The 17,643-nt window shown below is 45.5% G+C and overlaps 1 non-coding gene and 1 pseudogene across 1 annotated transcript; both read right to left on the bottom strand.

The window, feature by feature from the left end:
• Positions 1 to 9,832: 9,832 nt before the first annotated feature.
• LOC120365041 (mitogen-activated protein kinase kinase kinase 2-like) lies at positions 9,833 to 12,498 on the bottom strand (annotated as a pseudogene).
• Positions 12,499 to 14,895: 2,397 nt separating this feature from the next.
• Positions 14,896 to 14,999, bottom strand: LOC120365149 (U6 spliceosomal RNA). The gene has a single exon (XR_005580168.1). It is a non-coding gene; the product is annotated as a U6 spliceosomal RNA (small nuclear RNA).
• Positions 15,000 to 17,643: the final 2,644 nt, after the last annotated feature.

Genomic DNA, 17,643 nt, shown 5'->3' with positions numbered 1-17,643 from the left:
TAACCGAATGTCGCGTTCGTTCGAAGACGCATGCGCCTTTTCTGAGCGCTGATTGGTAGCCTTAGCCTCCTTGGCTCCAGCACAAGCCGGGAGAGGAAGGACTCAAAGACTAAGTGCGAAAGGAGGGCCAGGATTGGACACAGCAGTACTTCCTGGTTTAAAGGCGCCGGAAACAGGCTGTCCCCGAGGGAGCGAGTTCTTATGCCACTGGTATGGGTTTGCAATGCCGAGGACGTCCTCTCCTTGAGGGGGCCCAGTGACCCTCCGCGATTCCCTAGGGCCTCATGGCTTCCCAGCGCCGCCCTTGCCCTCTTCCTGGACGCGGGGCGTCGGGGCCTCGACTGTTAGGTACCAGATGTCAGTTTGGCAGTGCCTGGGGCCATGGCGCCTCCTGGGGACTGGGAGGACCCGCGGCGCCCTCTAATGGTGGCGGCGTGGATAGGCCGGGAACTGTCCGCTTTCCAGTCACAGTCTGGCAACGAAGGTTGGAGGCCTGGGAGCGGCCCCTGTGCAGACTAAGTACACTTTTTCCTTTCTTTGTCGTTTCCAGAATTAAGTTTGTGGGAAAATGGTTTTCGTTAAGCGCCTACCGAATGGTTTTCGTTGAGCGTCTCAAACGTTACTTTTCTGAGAGGATTTCTCTGACCACTCTATCTGAAGCAGAGCCAGCAAAAAAGGACACACTTCACACTTACTCTCATGTTATTCTCTCTCTCTCTCTCTCTCTCTTTTTCTTTTTTTGGGACAGGATCTCTCTTTGTCGCCCAGGCTCGAGTCCAGTGGCGCGATCTCGGTTCATTGCAACCTCCGCCTCCCAGGTTCAAGCGACTCTCCTGCCTCAGCCTCCCCAGTAGCTGGGACTACAGGTGTGTGCCACCATGCGCAGCCAATTTTTTGTATTTTAGTACAGACGGGGTTTCACCATGTTGGCCAGGATTGTATTAATATCCTAACTTTGTGATCCGCCCGCCTCGGCCTCCCAAAGTGCTGGGATTACAGGTGTGAGCCACAGCACCCAGCCTTATATTTTGTTTATAGCATCTATCACTTATAGTGTTTATGTATTTGTGTCCTGGTTTGATGGCTCCCTAAACTAGAATGAGGGTAAGCATCTTCTCTGCCTTCTTCATTGCTGCACCTCCAACACTAAGTGCCATAGTTAGCACATAGTAGGTGCTCAATAAACATTTTTGAATAAATACTTGAAACTAAGAAGGATTCCCAGAAGTGGTACTCAGCTGCCTCCAAGAGTTAGCAGTCCTCCTGGATATATATGAATATTCACTCTTCATGGAGGGTGGTAGAGCATTCCAGGTGGGTTCCCTGGATGTTCAATCTTGGCACTGCCATTCTTTTAGTGACTGTTACCTTGGATATGTCACTTTAGTTCTGAGTTTATTTCCCTTATAATAGTACCTATTTTATAAGAATTCTGTGAGGAGAGAATACAGCTGTGAAAGCTCCCACATCTGTATAATGCCTTATGGGTCACAGAGCTTTATATTAGCACAGGTTATTAATGACAGTACCATGCGTGCAGTCAGACGAAAAGTTTTAAAACATGGTCCTGGATCTTCACAAGTGTTGGGTAGATGGGGTGGATGGGATAAAAAGTTGACTAAGACAGCTGGCCGAGACGACTCACACCTGTAATCCCAGCACTTTGGGAGGATAAGTGGGTGGATCACCTGAGGTGAGGAGTTCCAAGACCAGCCTGGCCAACATGGTGAAACCTTGTCTCTACTAAAAATACAAAAATTAGGTAGGTGTGGTGGCAGGTGCCTGTAATCTCATCTAATTGGGAGGCTGAGGCAGGAGAATCGCTTTAACCTGGGAGGCAGAGGTTGTGGTGAGCTGTCCAGCCTGGGCAACAGTGAGAGATTCTGTCTCAAAAAAAGAAAGAAAAAGAAAAGAAAGTTGACTAAGACATGGTCTCCATATTCAGGTAGTTTTGTTTTGTTTTACTTTGTTGTTGTTTTTTTTTTTTTTTTTTTGAGACGGAGTTTCGCTCTTGTTACCCAGGCTGGAGTGCAATGGCGCGATCTCGGCTCACCACAACCTCCGCCTCCTGGGTTCAGGCAATTCTCCTGTCTCAGCCTCCTGAGTAGCTGGGATTACAGGCACGGGCCACCATGCCCAGCTAATTTTTTGTATTTTTAGTAGAGACGGGGTTTCACCTTGTTGACCAAGATGGTCTCGATCTCTTGACCTCGTGATCCACCCGCCTCGGCCTCCCAAAGTGCTGGGATTACAGGCTTGAGCCACCGCGCCCGGCTGTTTTACTTTGTTTTGAGACAGAGTCTCACTCTGTCGCCCAGGCTGGAGTGCAGTGGCTCAATCTCAGCTCACTGCAACCTCCACCTCCCAGATTCAAATAATTCTCCTGCCTCAGCCTCCCAAGTAGCTGGGATTACAGGCGCCTGCCACCACACCTGGCTAATTTTTGTATTTCTAGTAGAGACAGGGTTTCACCATGTGGGGCAGGCTGGTCTCGAACTCCTGAACTCAGGTGATCTGCCCAGCTCAACCTCCCAAAGTTCCAGGATTACAGGCATGAGCCACTATGCCTGGCCATATTCAGGCAGTTTCTGAGTCATGTCAACTACTCAAGAATATTCAGCTCTAAAATTCCAGAACTCTCTTGGAAAGAAGGAGAGAAAATCAGAATTTTGTGGAGAAAATAGGAAGGAACTGTGTCTGGAAGGATGGAGTAGAAGGGAAGGCATTTCATGTAATAAAAGAATGTGGCAGCAACACATGTCATTCCTCAGACTTTTTTATTTATTTATTATTTTCTTTTCGAAACAAGGTCTTGCCGTGTTGCCCAGGCTAGAGTACAGTAGTGCCATCATGGCTCACTGCAGCCTTGACCTCCAAGGCTCAAGTGATCCTCTCACCTCAGCCTCCTGAGTAGCTAGGATTACAGACATGCACCACCACACCCAGCTAATTTTTGTATTTTTAATAGAGATAGGGTTTTGCCCTGTTAGCCAGGCTGGTCTTGAACTTCTGGACTCAAGAAATCCACCTGCCTTGATCTCCCAAAGTGCTGTGATTACAGACGTGAGCCACTGCATGCAGCCCTTTCCTCAGATATTTATTTGGTGTTTAGGCCTCTTTCTCCATTGTACCCCTTACACACACACACACACACACACGCACACGCACACACACACGTGCACGTCTTCTTGGTTCTACCTTCTAGCTGTTCAATCAGCCAGCTTCGTTCTGTCTTCTCTGCCACTACCCTACACTAAGCTGCCAGCCTCTGGTCCTGACTTCTACAGCATCCCCCTTACTGGTTTCCCTGCCATGTGTTTTGTCTTCCCTTCAACCAGTTCTCCATGTTGTAGGTAGCTAGAGAGAGCTTTTAAAATTGCAAATCTAAGCTTGTCACCTCTCTTTATAAAACCTTTTGGCCAGGCACGGTGGCTCATGCCTATAACCCCTGCACTTTGGAAGGCCAAAGCAGGTGGATCACCTGATGTCAGGACTTCAAGACCAGCCTGGCCAACATGATGAAACCCCATCTCTACTAAAAATACAAAACAATTAGCTGGGCATGGTGGCACATGCCTGTAATCCTGGCTGCTTGGGAGGCTGAGATAGGAGAATCACTTGTGCCAGGGACGAAGAGATTACAGTAAGCCAAGGTAGCGCCACTGCACTCCAGCCTGGGCAACAAGAGCAAAACTCTGTCTCAAACCAAACAAACAAAAAAACCTTTCAGGTTTCCTCAGGCTCCTAGGATCAAATTCAGTCTCCTTAACACAGTCTACAAGGCCTTTCAATACTGACCTCAGCCTGCCTCACCAACCTCATTGTGTATCTCTTTCCACAGAGTTTTCTATACTAAGAAACTAATCTAGGCCGGGCTTGGTGGCTCATGCCTGTAATCCCAGCACTTTGGGAGGCCGAGATGGGTGGATCACGAGGTCAGGAGTTCAAAACCAGCCTGGCCAAGACGGTGAAACCCCATCTCTTAAAAAAAAAAAAAAAGAGAGAGAGAGAGAGACTAATCTTTCAGTTCCGTAGGCCCGGCAGTTCTTCCTCTAGGCTTGTGTACCTGCTGCCCTCTCTGTGTAGAATTTTTCCCCCTTTCCCTTCCCCCTAGGTTACTCCTATTTGTTTTTCATGTTCCAGTTGAAATGAGAATAATAACATTTATTGAACAGGTACTCTGTGCCATCATTGGTTTTAGTGCTTTATGTATATTAACTCATTTATTCCCCACTGTAACTTCTTGAAGTAAATGCTGTTACCTTTTTTTTTCTTCTTGAGACGTAGTCTCATTCTTTCACCAGTTTGGAATGCAGTGATGCAATCTCAGCTCATTGCCACATCTGCCTCCTGGGTTCAAGAGATTTCCCCCTCCCTCAGCCTCCTGAGTAGCTGGAAGTACAGGCACATGCCACCATGCCTGGCTAATTTTTTTGTATTTGATTTGATTTGATTTGATTTATTTATTTATTTTTTTGAGACAGAGTCTCACTCTGTTGCCCAGGCTGGAGTGCAATGGCACAATCTCAGTTCACTGCAACCTCCGCCTCCCAGGTTCAAGCAATTCTCTTGCCTCAGCCTCCTGAGTAGCTGGGATTACAGGCACGTGCCACCGCGCCCAGCGAATTTTTGTATTTTTAGTAGAGACGGGGTTTCAACATCTTGGCCAGGCTGGTCGCAAACTCCTGACCTTGTGATCCACCCACTTCGGCCTCCCAAAGTGCTGGGATTACAGGCGCGAGCCACCGCGCCCACCCTGTATTTTAATAGGGACAAGATTTCACCATGTTGGACAAGATGTTCTCAGTCTCCTGACCTCGTGATCCTCCCACCTCAGCCTCCCAAGGTGCTGAGATTACAGGCATGAGCCACCTCGCCCAGCCCTTTTTGTTGTTGTTATTAAGACAGGGTTTCGCTCTTGTTGCCCAGGCTGGAACACAATGGCTTGATCTCAGCTCACTGCAACCTCTGCCGCCTGGGTTCAAGCAGTGCTCCTGCCTCACCCTCCTGAGTAGCTAGGATTACAGGCATGTGTCACCATACTCACCTAACTTTTTTTTGTTTTGTTTTGTTTTTGTTTTTAAATAGAGATGGGGTTTCACCATATTGGTCAGGCTGGTCTCAAACTCCTGACCTCATGATCCACCCGCCTTGGCCTCCCAAAGTGCTGGGATTACAGGTGTTATCCACCGCACCTGGCCAATTTTTGTATTTTTTTTTAGTAGAGACAAGGTTTCTCCATGTTGGCCAGGCTGGTCTTGAACTCCTGACCTCAAGTGATCCACCTGCCTTGGCCTCCCAAAGTACAGGGATTACAGGCATGAGCCACTGCATCCAGCCTTTTTTTTTTTTTTTTAAGAGACAGAGTCTGGTCTGTCACCCAGTCTAGAGTGCAGTGTCTCACCCACAGCCTCAAACTCCTGGGCCAAGTGATCCTCATGCCTCAGCCTCCTGAGTAGCTAGGACTACAGGTGTGTGCTGCCACATGCCAACCTAATTTTTTTTTTTTTTGAGACAGAGTTTCGCTCTTGTTACCCAGGCTGGAGTGCAATGGCGCGATCTCAGCTCACCGCAACCTCTGCCTCCTGGGTTCAGGCAGTTCTCCTGCCTCAGCCTCCTGAGTAGCTGGGATTACAGGCACGCGCCACCATGCCCAGCTAATTTTTTGCACCTTTAGTAGAGACGGGGTTTCACCATGTTGACCAGGATGGTCTCGATCTCTTGACCTCGTGATCCACCCGCCTCGGCCTCCCAAAGTGCTGGCATTACAGGCTTGAGCCACTGTGCCCGGCCCATGTTTTTTTTGGAGTTTCGCTCTTGTTGCCCAGGCTGGAGTGCAATGGCGCGATCTCGGCTCACCGCAACCTCCGCCTCCTGGGTTCAGGCAATTCTCCTGCCTCAGCCTCCTGAGTAGCTGGGATTATAGGCACGCACCACCATGCCCAGCTAATTTTTTGTATTTTTAGTAGAGACGGGGTTTCACCATGTTGACCAGGTTGGTCTCGATCTCTCGACCTCGTGATCCACCCGCCTTGGCCTCCCAAAGTGCTGGGATTACAGGCTTGAGCCACCGCGCCCGGCTTTTTTTTTTTTTTTTTTTTTTTTTTTTTGAGACAGTCTCACTCTGTCACCTAGCCTGGAGTGCAGTGGTGCAATATCATCTCATTGAAACTTCCGCCTCCCAGTTTCAAGCAATTTTCCTGCCTCAGTCTCCTGAGTAGCTGGGATAACAGGTGCGCACCACCACGCCAAGCTAATTTTTTTGGTATTTTTAGTAGAGACGGGTTTTCACTATGTTGGTCAGGCTGGTATCGAACTCCTGACCTCAGGATCTGCCTGCCTCGGCCTCCCAGAGTGCTGGGATTACAGGCGTGAGCCCCTGTGCCTGGCCAATTTTTGTATTTTTAAAAAATAAGTTCAACTATTATTTTAGATTTAGGGGTACATGTGCAGGTTTGTTACATGGGTATATTGCATAATGCTGAAGTTTGGGGTACAAATGATCCCGTCAACGGGTAGTCAGCATAGTACCCAATAGTTAGTTTTTCAACTCCTGCCCCTTGACATTTTTGTAGTTTTTGTAAACACGGGGTCTCGCTATGTTACTTAGACTAGTAGTGTTGAACTCCTGGCCTCAAGTGATCCTTCTGTCTTGGCCTTCCAAAGCACTGGTATTATAGGTGTAAAAAAAAATCTCAGGACCCCAAAATCACTACGCCAAGGGAAAAGTCAATCTGGGGACTATGTCAGGCAAACCTGCCTCCCATTTTATTCCTAAATAAGCTAGCTATAAAGATTTTAAAAGCTACAAAGATTTTTAAAAAGCTCCCTCACATTGCCCACAAGGAAATTCCTTGTGCACAAAGGACAGACAGGACTAAAATCATCCCTCTCAGGCTTACATGAGACTAATGCATATCTGATTGCATCCTCTGCCCTATTGCTTCACCACCAAGCCAGATTAAGGCAGAAAAGATTCTTTTTTTTTTTTTTTGAGATGGAGTTTCGCTCGTTACCCAGGCTGGAGCGCAATAGCGCGATCTCGGCTCACCGCAACCTCCGCCTCCTGGGTTCAGGCAATTCTCCTGCCTCAGCCTCCTGAGTAGCTGGGATTACAGGCACGCGCCACCATGCCCAGCTAATTTTTTGTATTTTTAGTAGAGATGGGGTTTCACCATGTTGGCCAGGATGGTCTCGATCTCTTGACCTCGTGATCCACCCGCCTCGGCCTTCCAAAGTGCTGGGATTACAGGCTTGAGCCACCGCGCCCGGCAAGATTCTTTTTTTTCTTTCTCTCTCTCTCAGATGGACTCTCATTCTGTCGCCCAGGCTGGAGTGCAGTGGAGTGATCTCAGCTCACTGCAGCCTCTGCTTCCCAGGTTCAAGTGATTCTCCTGCCTCAGCCTCCTGAGTAGCTGGGATTACAGGTGCCCGCCAGCACACCCAGCTGATTTTTGTATTTTGAATAAAGACAAGGTTTCGTCATGTTTGCCAGACTGGTTTCAAACTCCTGACCTCAAGTGATCTGCCCACCTAGACCTCCCAAAGTGCTGGGATTAGAGGCTTGAGCCACCGCCCACCAAGGCATAAGTGATTCTTTCCTCCACCCTCCTCTCACATGTGTATTCAGTGAAAGGCTAATCAGAGACTCCAAAGAATGCAACTGTTTGTCTCTTAATTAACTATGACGCGGAAACCTTCTCCCTCATCTTGAGTTGTCCCACCTTTCCAGACTGAACCAATGTACATCTTACACATATTGATGTCTCATGTCTCCCTAAAATGTATAAAACCAAGCTGTGGGCTGGACACAGTGGCTCACTCCTGTAATCCCAGCATTTTGGGAGGCTAAGGCAGGCAGATCATGAGGTCAGGAGTTCGAGACCAGCTTGACTAACTTGGTGAACCCCTGGCTCTACTAAAAATACAAAACAGCCGGGTGTAATGGCATGTGCCTGTAATCCCAGCTCAGGAGGCTGAGGCAGGAGAATTGCTTGAACCCAGGAGGCAGAGGTTGCAGCGAGCTGAGATCGAGCCACTGCACTCCAGCCTGGTGACAGAACCAGACTCTGTCTCAAAAAAAAAAAAAAAAAAAAGATATGGAAAATGAAACTTTAGGGAAAGGTAAAGTTTCTAGGTAAAGTCTCTTTTTGTAGCAGAGGTAGTAACTGCAGTGATTTGCCACTTTAAGATACTAATTTACTAAGTAAGTTTAACAAGCTGATTGGGGGGAAAATACCAGAATGAAAAAGTTTTTGTTTGTATTTCAGTCTGTTTATAGGGATGAGGTCTTGCCATGTTCCCCAGGCTGGTTTTTTTTTTGTTTTTTTTTTTTTTGAGACGGAGTTTCACTCTTGTTACCCAGGCTGGAGTGCAATGGCACGATATCGGCTCACCGCAACCTCTGCCTCCCGGGTTCAGGCAATTCTCCTGCCTCAGCCTCCTGAGTAGCTGGGATTACAGGCACGTGCCACCATGCCCAGCTAGTTTTTGTATTTTTAGTAGAGACGGGGTTTCACCATGTTGACCAGGATGGTCTCGATCTCTTGACCTCGTGATCCACCCGCCTCGGCCTCCCAAAGTGCTGGGATTATAGGCATGAGCCACCGCGCCCGGCCCCAGGCTGGTTTTAAACTCCTAGCCTCAAGGCATCCTTACACCTTGGCCTCCCAAAGGACTAGGATTACAGGTGTGAACTACTGTGCCTAGGCTTAAAGAGGGTTTTTTTTTTTTCTCTCCATTCGTTTAATTTTGGGACTTCTCCCTCAAGTAAAACAAATCAAAACAGTTTAAAATATACTAAACACCTAGTTCTTTTTTTTAAATTGTTATTTCTATTGACTGGCAAATGTGGCGTCTTATACTGCTCACATGTTTAATAAGAACAGTCTCCTTTTGTCTTTTATTTGAATTTGCTCATGACTTGACTTTAAAATAAAAAAGCTGTGTGTGTGTGTGTGTGTGTGTGTGTGTGTGTGTGTTTTGTTGTTGTTGTTGGTTTTTTTTTGAGACGGAGTTTCGCTCTTGTTACCCAGGCTGGAGTGCAATGGCTCGATCTCGGCTCACCACAACCTCCGCCTCCTGGGTTCAGGCAATTCTCCTGCCTCAGCCTCCTGAGTAGCTGGGATAACAGGCACGCGCCACCATGCCCAGCTAATTTTTGTATTTTTAATAGAGACGGGGTTTCACCATGTTGACCAGGATGGTCTCGATCTGTTGACCTCGTGATCCACCCGCCTCGGCCTCCCAAAGTGCTGGGATTAGAGGCGTGAGCCACCGCGCCCGGCCTGTTGTTTTTTTTAAAGCAGAAAGCTATCCCTCAAGGTTTGCAGACTCCAATAACATGGATCTATTATAGTGTATTTGCTTATTATACTGGTTAGGATTAACAAACATACCTCTTAGAGATTTGTATCTTCTATCAAGACTCCTACTGAGCAAAAAGCTTGGTAGACAGAGGTTAGGATCTAAAGCATACAGATATAAGAAGAAACCTATATTCTTTAAGTTGAGTACCTACCCTAAAGTTTAGGGCTCAACCCCGTAAATGAGGATTTATTTTAAAGACTATCACTAAAAACTACAAATTATACATCATTTTATTCTCCTTGTTTTCCATGTCTTCCTATCACCACTGATACGTCAGTGATAGAGGAAAAGACTCTACAAGTCTTTAGGTATTCCAAATGATTTGTTTGTGTACTAGAAAGGGTGACTATGTACTAAAGTACTTTATCTCTCTGAACCACATCAGTACATTATAAAAATTTTTTTTAAAGTTTTGAGTTCTTATAAGGGAAAAAAGATTAAATATAAAAAATTTAGGTTATTATTATTAAACAAATTTAACCAAGAATCAAGAGAAATACTTTCCCTCTTGTCTTTTTTTCTCCCCCATCTCTCTTTTTTTTTTTAATAAAAAAGAAAAGTGCAGTCAGAGAGAAGGTGAATGAATAGATGGAAGCTAGGCAGAGGCACAGGAGAGGTTACTGGCTGCTAGTGATAATGCACAAACATGTGCCTTAAGAGTTCCATCAGCTGAAGGTCTCAGTTTGGCCTCTACAAAAATCCGTTTAAGGAAATCTCGAGTATAGTCTGAGACATGAGGTGGCAGCTTTGGGTTTGTTGGCTGAGTGGTGATTTTAAAGATAGCAGCCATTGCTTCAAATTCAGCCCAAGGAGGCTTTTCAGTTAGCATTTCTACCACAGTACATGCAACACTCCAGATGTCTGCTTTTCTTTTTTTTTTTTTTTTTTTGAGACGGAGTTTCGCTCTTGTTACCCAGGCTGGAGTGCAATGGCACAATCTCGGCTCACTGCAACCTCCGCCTCCTAGGTTCAGGCAATTCTCCTGCCTCAGCCTCCCGAGAAGCTGGGACTACAGGCGTGCGCCACCATGCCCAGCTAATTTTTGTATTTTTAGTAGAAACAGGGTTTCACCATGTTGACCAGGATGGTCTCAATCTCTTGACCTCGTGATCCATCCGCCTCGGCCTCCCAGAGTGCTGGGATTATAGGCGTGAGCCACCGCGCCTGGCCGATGTCTGCTTTTCTTCCTTAACATTCTCCACTGATTACTACAGGGCTCATCCAGTATGGTGTGCCCATGACAGACTTCATTCCTGTCCCTGAGAGACAGATGGTCCGAAGCCATTTGCTGGCCCAAAAAATCTCCTAGTTTGACGTTGCCTGTTTAATCTCGCAGGATACTGCGCCTTTGATATCTCTATGGACAATCATATTACTGTGCAAATAATGGACACCCTCCAGAATCTGACGGGTGTATTTCCTAGTCACATTCTCAGTAAGAACACCATATGCTTTTAATTGGTCCTTAATTGAACCCCCAGGTATATATTCCATAAATATGGAAAGTGTTTTTTCCTGGGGATCCCTCAAACAGCCATAATACTTAACAATTTGCTCATGCAGCAAGTTTTTCAGCCACTGAATTTCACACTCAAGTGCGTTTACTTCCTTGCTGGTCTCAGGACTATCAGGATCAAATTGAACTTGCTTAGCAGCGAATTCTCTTCCTGTATCAACATCATAACAGAGGTAGACCCTTCCAAAGGCTCCTTGGCCAAGCAGTTTGCCCAATCTCCAGTTGGTTGGAGCGTGAGGTGAACGGCTGGGTGGGCTGATGTACATTACGGTCAGAGTAGGATTGTCTATGTCACTTCCCCTCCTCCTCATTCGACTATCATCATACTCTGGGGTAGAGTTACTGCTTCCACTGCTAGTGCTTAAGGAGTGATCAGTAGGACTGAAACTCACAGGAGACGGGAAGCTGGTCCCCTGGGTCCTTCTAGCTCTTGGAAAAGTTTTACAACCATCGTTATACTCTTCATAATGACATGAAACATGATACCTTCTTGGATATGTTCCTTCTTTTCCAAATTTCTCAAAGATAGGGTTATCATAGTCTGAAAATTCCTGATGATTATCTGGGTAGCTCTGTGCCCTAGGCATTCGTGATTTTTTTTTTTTTTTTTTTTTGAGACGGAGTTTCGCTCTTGTTGCCCAGGCTGGAGTGCAATGGCGCGATCTCGGCTCACCGCAACCTCCGCCTCCTGGGTTCAGGCAATTCTCCTGCCTCAGCCTCCTGAGTAGCTGGGATTACAGGCACACGCCACCATGCCCAGCTAATTTTTAGTATTTTTTTAGTAGAGACGGGGTTTCACCATGTTGACCAGGATGGTCTCGATCTCTTGACCTCGTGATCCACCCGCCTCGGCCTCCCAAAGTGCTGGGATTACAGGCGTGAGCCACCGCGCCCGGCGGCATTTGTGATTTTTGATAGCTCTCTCCATCCAAAGGACTATCAAGTGATGGACAACTTCCTGAGCCAGAATTTTCAGGACTGCTTAAAGATCATGGATGCCAGCATTTTGTCCATGCTCTCTGGAATGAATTCTCCTTCACTGTTGATACTAGTGAATGAGCCATTCTGGACAACCGGGTGTAATTCATCTGGAATGTATCCTGGGGGAGGAGAACTTCTATCACTATTATTATAGAAAGCCGGTTTTTCCTCTCTGCTACCGATACTGTATTGTCCAAATCTTCTGGTGATGGCAATGGTTATAAATTAGTAGCCTGTGTACTTCCATTTATTACAAGTACTATCCTGGGGCTCTTCATATGAATACTACGATCTATCAGTTCCACAGCTTTGTCCAAGTCATTTTGAGTAGTTAATGGAATTACCAACTCGTTATTGGTATAATGTAAATCCATAGGCTGTCTAGCTTTAGATCTCAGATTTTCCTGTTTAACTGGTCTGGGGAACTGAAGGATTCTTTTTTCTCCTCTATGTTCAAATTTGATTCGGACATCATTCTGTTTTTTTGGTGGTGAAGATTTTGCTTTTCTGGTTTCCTGCAAGGATAATGCTGGTTGACTGGCCTAATGAAGGACAGTCAAATCTTGCATGATTGAGTTCAAAGCTTGCTGATCATCCATCATGGCAAACAGCTCAACAATTTGAAAATTAGGAAAATGAGGCCGGACACGGTGGCTCAAGCCTGTAATCCCAGCACTTTGGGAGGCCGAGGCGGGTGGATCACAAGGTTAAGAGATCGAGACCATCCTGGTCAACATGGCGAAACCCCGTCTCTACTAAAAATACAAAAAAAAAATTAGCTGGGCATGGTGGCACGTGCCTGTAATCCCAGCTACTCAGGAGGCTGAGGCAGGAGAATTGTCTGAACCCAGGAGGCAGAGGTTGTGGTGAGCCGAGATCGCGCCATTGCACTCCAGCCTGGGTAACAAGAGCGAAACTCCGTCTCAAAAAAAAAAAAAAAAAGTTTTAAAAGGATAATAGCAAAAAATTCTATAACATTCGTTTATGTATCCACTACCCAAAATGAATAAATAGTATCATACCTATTTTCACCTTTCAACTCCCATTATTCTTCCTTTCTCCTTTCTCCTTCCCTTTAGGCATCACTTTTATATTAGTCTGCTTTCATTTTTTTAATTTTAATTTTTTACTTTATTATTATTTTTTTTATGAGAGACAGTCCCATTCTGTCACCCAGGCTGCAGTGCAATGGCATGATCTCGGCTCACTATAACCTCCCAACTCCAGGGTTCAAGTGATTCTCCTGCCTCAGCCTCCCAAGCAGCTGGGATTACAGGCAGTCGCCACAACGCCTGGCTAATTTTAAAAATATTTTTAGTAGCCAGGCGTGGTGGCTCAAGCGTGTAATCCCAGCACTTTGGGAGGCTGAGGCGGGTGGATCACGAGGTCGAGAGATCGAGACCAGCCTGGTCAACATGGTGAAACCCCGTCTCTACTAAAAATACAAAAAATTAGCTGGGCATGGTGGCACGTGCCTGTAATCCCAGCTACTCAGGAGGCAGAGGCAGGAGAATTGCCTGAACCCAGGAGGCGGAGGTGATCTGCCCGCCTTGGCCTCCCAAAGTGCTGGGATTACAGGCGTGAGCCACCATGCCCAGCAATTTCATTGATTTAGCTTGCTGAATGGTGTTCCATCACGTGAATACACCACAGTTTACTTATCCGTTTGCTACTGATCAACCTTTACATTGTTTTTAGTGTTTCATTATTCCAAACACTGCATTTCAGGGAATATCCTCCAACAGGTCTCCTAGTGCTAATGCATGAGAGTTTCTATTAAGCAATGTTTTTAGAGGTTTGTTCTGAAACCACTATGGAAATATGTCTTCTGTGAAGGCCCAGTTCATATATTAAATAAAAGTTTAACAAAATAATACCTCCCCTTGCTATAAGCACTCTATTTCCTACTCTGTTGCACTCTGTCCTATTTCATCTTTGTAAAATACTAGACACGACTCACTACATTGATTTTATGAGTCACTAATGGATTGAAAAACAGTGCTTTAGGGCATTTATCTGAAAGTAGTCTTTCTAGATCAAAGAATAAGTGCATTTTCAACTTGAGTAGACAATATCAAGTTGCTCTCCAAAGTGGCTGTATCAGTTTTACAGGATATCAGAGCCCTAGTTTTTCCACATCCTCACCAACACTTAAAATGATCAGAATTTTAGATTACTGATAGCCCTGTAGATGTGAAACAAATCTCATTGTTTAATTTGCATTTTCCAGATTACTAGAAAAGTGGAGTAGATATTATTATCTATTATAGATCATTTGAATTTCTTTTGGGAATATTTAGTCACACCTAGTCTAATCCATTTTTCTGTTGGCTTGTTAATCTCCTGCTTCTTGTTGGTTTGTAATAGTCCTTGTCAGATACTAGAGATCCGTCTTTTTTAGATATACATGTTACAATAATCTTTTTATCCCCCTTTCTGTCACTTGTATTTTAATGCTGTTTAAAATGCTTTTCACCAGCCTGGGCAACATGGTGAAACCCTGTCTCTACAAAAAAAAAAAAAAGGGAAAAAATGAGCCAGGTGTGGTGGCATGTGCCTGTAGTCCCAGGTACTTCAGAGGCTGAGGTGAGAGGATCACCTGAGCCCAGGAGCTGCAGTGAGCTGTGATTAGGCCACTGCACCCCAGCCTGGGTGACAGAGTGAGACTTTGTCTCAAAAAAAAGTTTTCTGGATGGGAGATTTTTTCTTTTTTCTTTTTCTTTTTCTTTTTTTTTTTGACGGAGTTTTGCTCTTGTTACCCAGGCTGGAGTGCAATGGCGCAATCTCGGCTCACCGCAACCTCCGCCTCCCGGGTTCAGGCAATTCTCCTGCCTCAGCCTCCTGAGTAGCTGGGATTACAGGCACGCGCCACCATGCCCAGCTAATTTTTGTATTTTTAGTAGAGACGGGGTTTCACCATGTTGACCAGGATGGTCTCAATCTCTTGACCTCGTGATCCACCCGCCTCGGCCTCCCAAAGTGCTGGGATTACAGGCTTGAGCCACCGCACCCGGAGAAAAAAATTTTTTTAATTATGGAAATGCTTCATGAATTTGCATGTCAACCTTGCACAGGGGCCATGCTAATCTCTGTATCTTTCTACTTGTAGTGTATGTGCTGCCGAAGTGAGCACTAGATAATTTTGAACTTGGTTGGTGTTTTGTTTTTACAACTTTAGGTCTTTAATTGCACTAGGGTTTATTTTTTGCCTATTCCTTTTCTGTCTCCTGAGACTGCAGGGCCTCACTATGTGATTCTTCACCATCTTTGGGACTCTATGTTTCTCATCTCCTCCCTCAGTCTTTTTCTTGAAAAGGAGAGAACAGTAATATACAAGGCTCCAGGCTTAGAAGAGTAGCTCTTTGAAGGCCTTTAAAGAAGCAAGTGGGATATTAAAAGAAGAGGAAGAAGAAGAAGAAGAAGAAGAAGAAGAAGAAGAAGAAGAAGAAGAAGAAGAAGAAGAAGAAGAAGAAGAAAGAAGCAGCAGCAGCAGCAGCAGCAGCAAGTGGGAAAGAAGAGGTAAAGAGAATGCTATGTGCTTTTTTCCCCCTCCTTTTTCCAGAAGATTGTGAAACTGAAGCAGAGTTACACGTAAGTTGTTTGTGAATCTAGGGTTAGAACCCAGGTCTCCTGACCATCAAACTGAAAGGTTTCACAAGAGTCCACCTGTAACCAATTTGTGGGAGATGACTTGAAGAGATTAGTATCTCCAGAGGAGGAGATGTATTATAAACTTACAAGAAGTAGCTTTTTTTTTTTATTTTGAGAGGCAGAGTACAGGCGTGCACCACCATGCCCAGCTAAGTTTTGTATTTTTACGAGATGGGGTTTCGCCACGTTGCCCAGGCTGGTCTCAAACTCTGGGACTCAAGGAATCTGTCTTCCTCAGCTTCCAAAGTGTTGGGATTACAGGTGTGAGCTACTGTGCACAGCCAAGAATTAGCCTTTGATTTTTGTAATTGCAGTCATCAAAAAACATCATCAAATTTTTTTTCTCCAGGGCCGGGTGCGGTGGCTCATGCCTGTAATCCTAGTACTTTGGGAGGCTGAGGTGGGTGGATTACCTGAGGTCAGGAGTTCAAGACCAGCCTGGCCATCATGGTGAAATTCCATCTCTTTAAAAAAAAAAAAAAAAGCTTTTTTCAGGCTGGGTGCAGTGGCTCACGCCTGTAATCCCAACCCTTTGGGAGGCCAAGTTGGGCAGATCACCTGAGGTCAGGAGTTCAAGACCAGCCTGGCCAACATGGTGAAACCCCCATCTCTACTAAAAATACAAAAATCAGCTGGGCATGGTGGCATGCACCTATAATCTCAGCTACTTAGGAGGCTGAGGCAGGAGAATCGCTTGAACCCGGGAGGTGGAGGTTGCAGTGAGCCAGGATCATAGCGCTGCACTCTGTCCTGGGTGACAGAGTGAGAACCTGTTTCAAAAAAAAAAAAAAAATCAAAAAAGTTTTATCAGTTATTGCTTACAATGGGCAATTAAGGTAGAACCTGAACTAAATTTAGAATGCATTATATTTGTCTATAGACAAATACAGTCAAAGAATTTATACTCAATGTAAACTAATAATACAGATAAGTAAAGGACAAACCATATAATAATAAAAAAGGTAGAGCAATCTAGAACTACTGTAGATAGTAAAGAATTGACATCAAACACATCAAAGTCAGTGCAATTCAAGGATAAAGACATCACTGGGTGACGAGCAGTGCCTAGTATTATTGGTTGTAGGGGTTCCAAGTTCAGGGAAACTGTCATTAATCAGGGAGGGTGGGCCTTTTCTGACTTCTCTCACCCTCTTCCATCCTCCACACATGTGCCCGACTCCAAGCTTTTTCTCCTCCAAGCAACATCAGCCTTGCTAAGGCTTGAAATCAGAGGAGTTTTTACTTTGTGTTAGTACTTGGCTCTCAATAAGTGGACCTTTACCCAGCATCAGCAAGAACCACCCTCAGGAGCCACTTTGTGCTGCCTGGCACGTCCACAGCAATTAGAGCAAAAGGACAGAGTTAAGGAAGCTCTTTGAGGAAAATTGTCCCCACCCAGGTTTGGCAGGGTCACCTGGGAGCCCTCTCATCAGTATTGGTATTCACTGTGGTACGTGGCTCATTGTTCCACTAGCACCTTTTACTGAGCTTCCTCTGTGTTCAATTTCTATAGAAGAAAGGAAGCCCTTGCCTCAGAGTGTTCTCGATTTAAATATATTTGCACATTCAGCAAGACTCCTAAGTGTTGTACCTAGCTGAATCAATATTAGAAAGACCTCAAGGATTTTGCAGTTTGATATTACTGTCATAAACATTGTTTCAATGTAGAAAAAAGTTTAACATGTTTTATACATATGCCTTAAGAATTGTACATGGACTGGGTGCAGTAGCTCATGCCTGTAACCCAGCACTTTGGGAGGCCGAGGTGGGCAGATCACCTGAGGTCGGGTGTTCAATACCAACCTGACCAACATGGAGAAAGCCCGTCTCTACTAAAAATACAAAATTAGCCAGGCATGTTGGCACATACCTGTAATCCCAGCTACTCAGGATGCTGAGGCAGGGGAATCACTTGAATCTGGGAGGCAGAGGTTGTGGTGAGCCAAAATTGGGCCATTGCATTCCAGTCAGGGCAACAAGAGCGAAACTCTGTCTTAAAAAAAAAAAAAAAAAAAAGCGGACCGGGCGCGGTGGCTCAAGCCTGTAATCCCAGCACTTTGGGAGGCCGAGACAGGTGGATCACGAGGTCGAGAGATCGAGACCATCCTGGTCAACATGGTGAAATC

The sequence above is a fragment of the Saimiri boliviensis genome, chromosome 7 (genome assembly GCF_048565385.1).
Source record: "Saimiri boliviensis isolate mSaiBol1 chromosome 7, mSaiBol1.pri, whole genome shotgun sequence".
In the NCBI taxonomy this organism is placed as follows: domain Eukaryota; kingdom Metazoa; phylum Chordata; class Mammalia; order Primates; family Cebidae; genus Saimiri; species Saimiri boliviensis.
The sequence above is the reverse complement of the archived record's forward strand: the minus strand, read 5'-3'. Positions and strand labels throughout refer to the sequence as shown.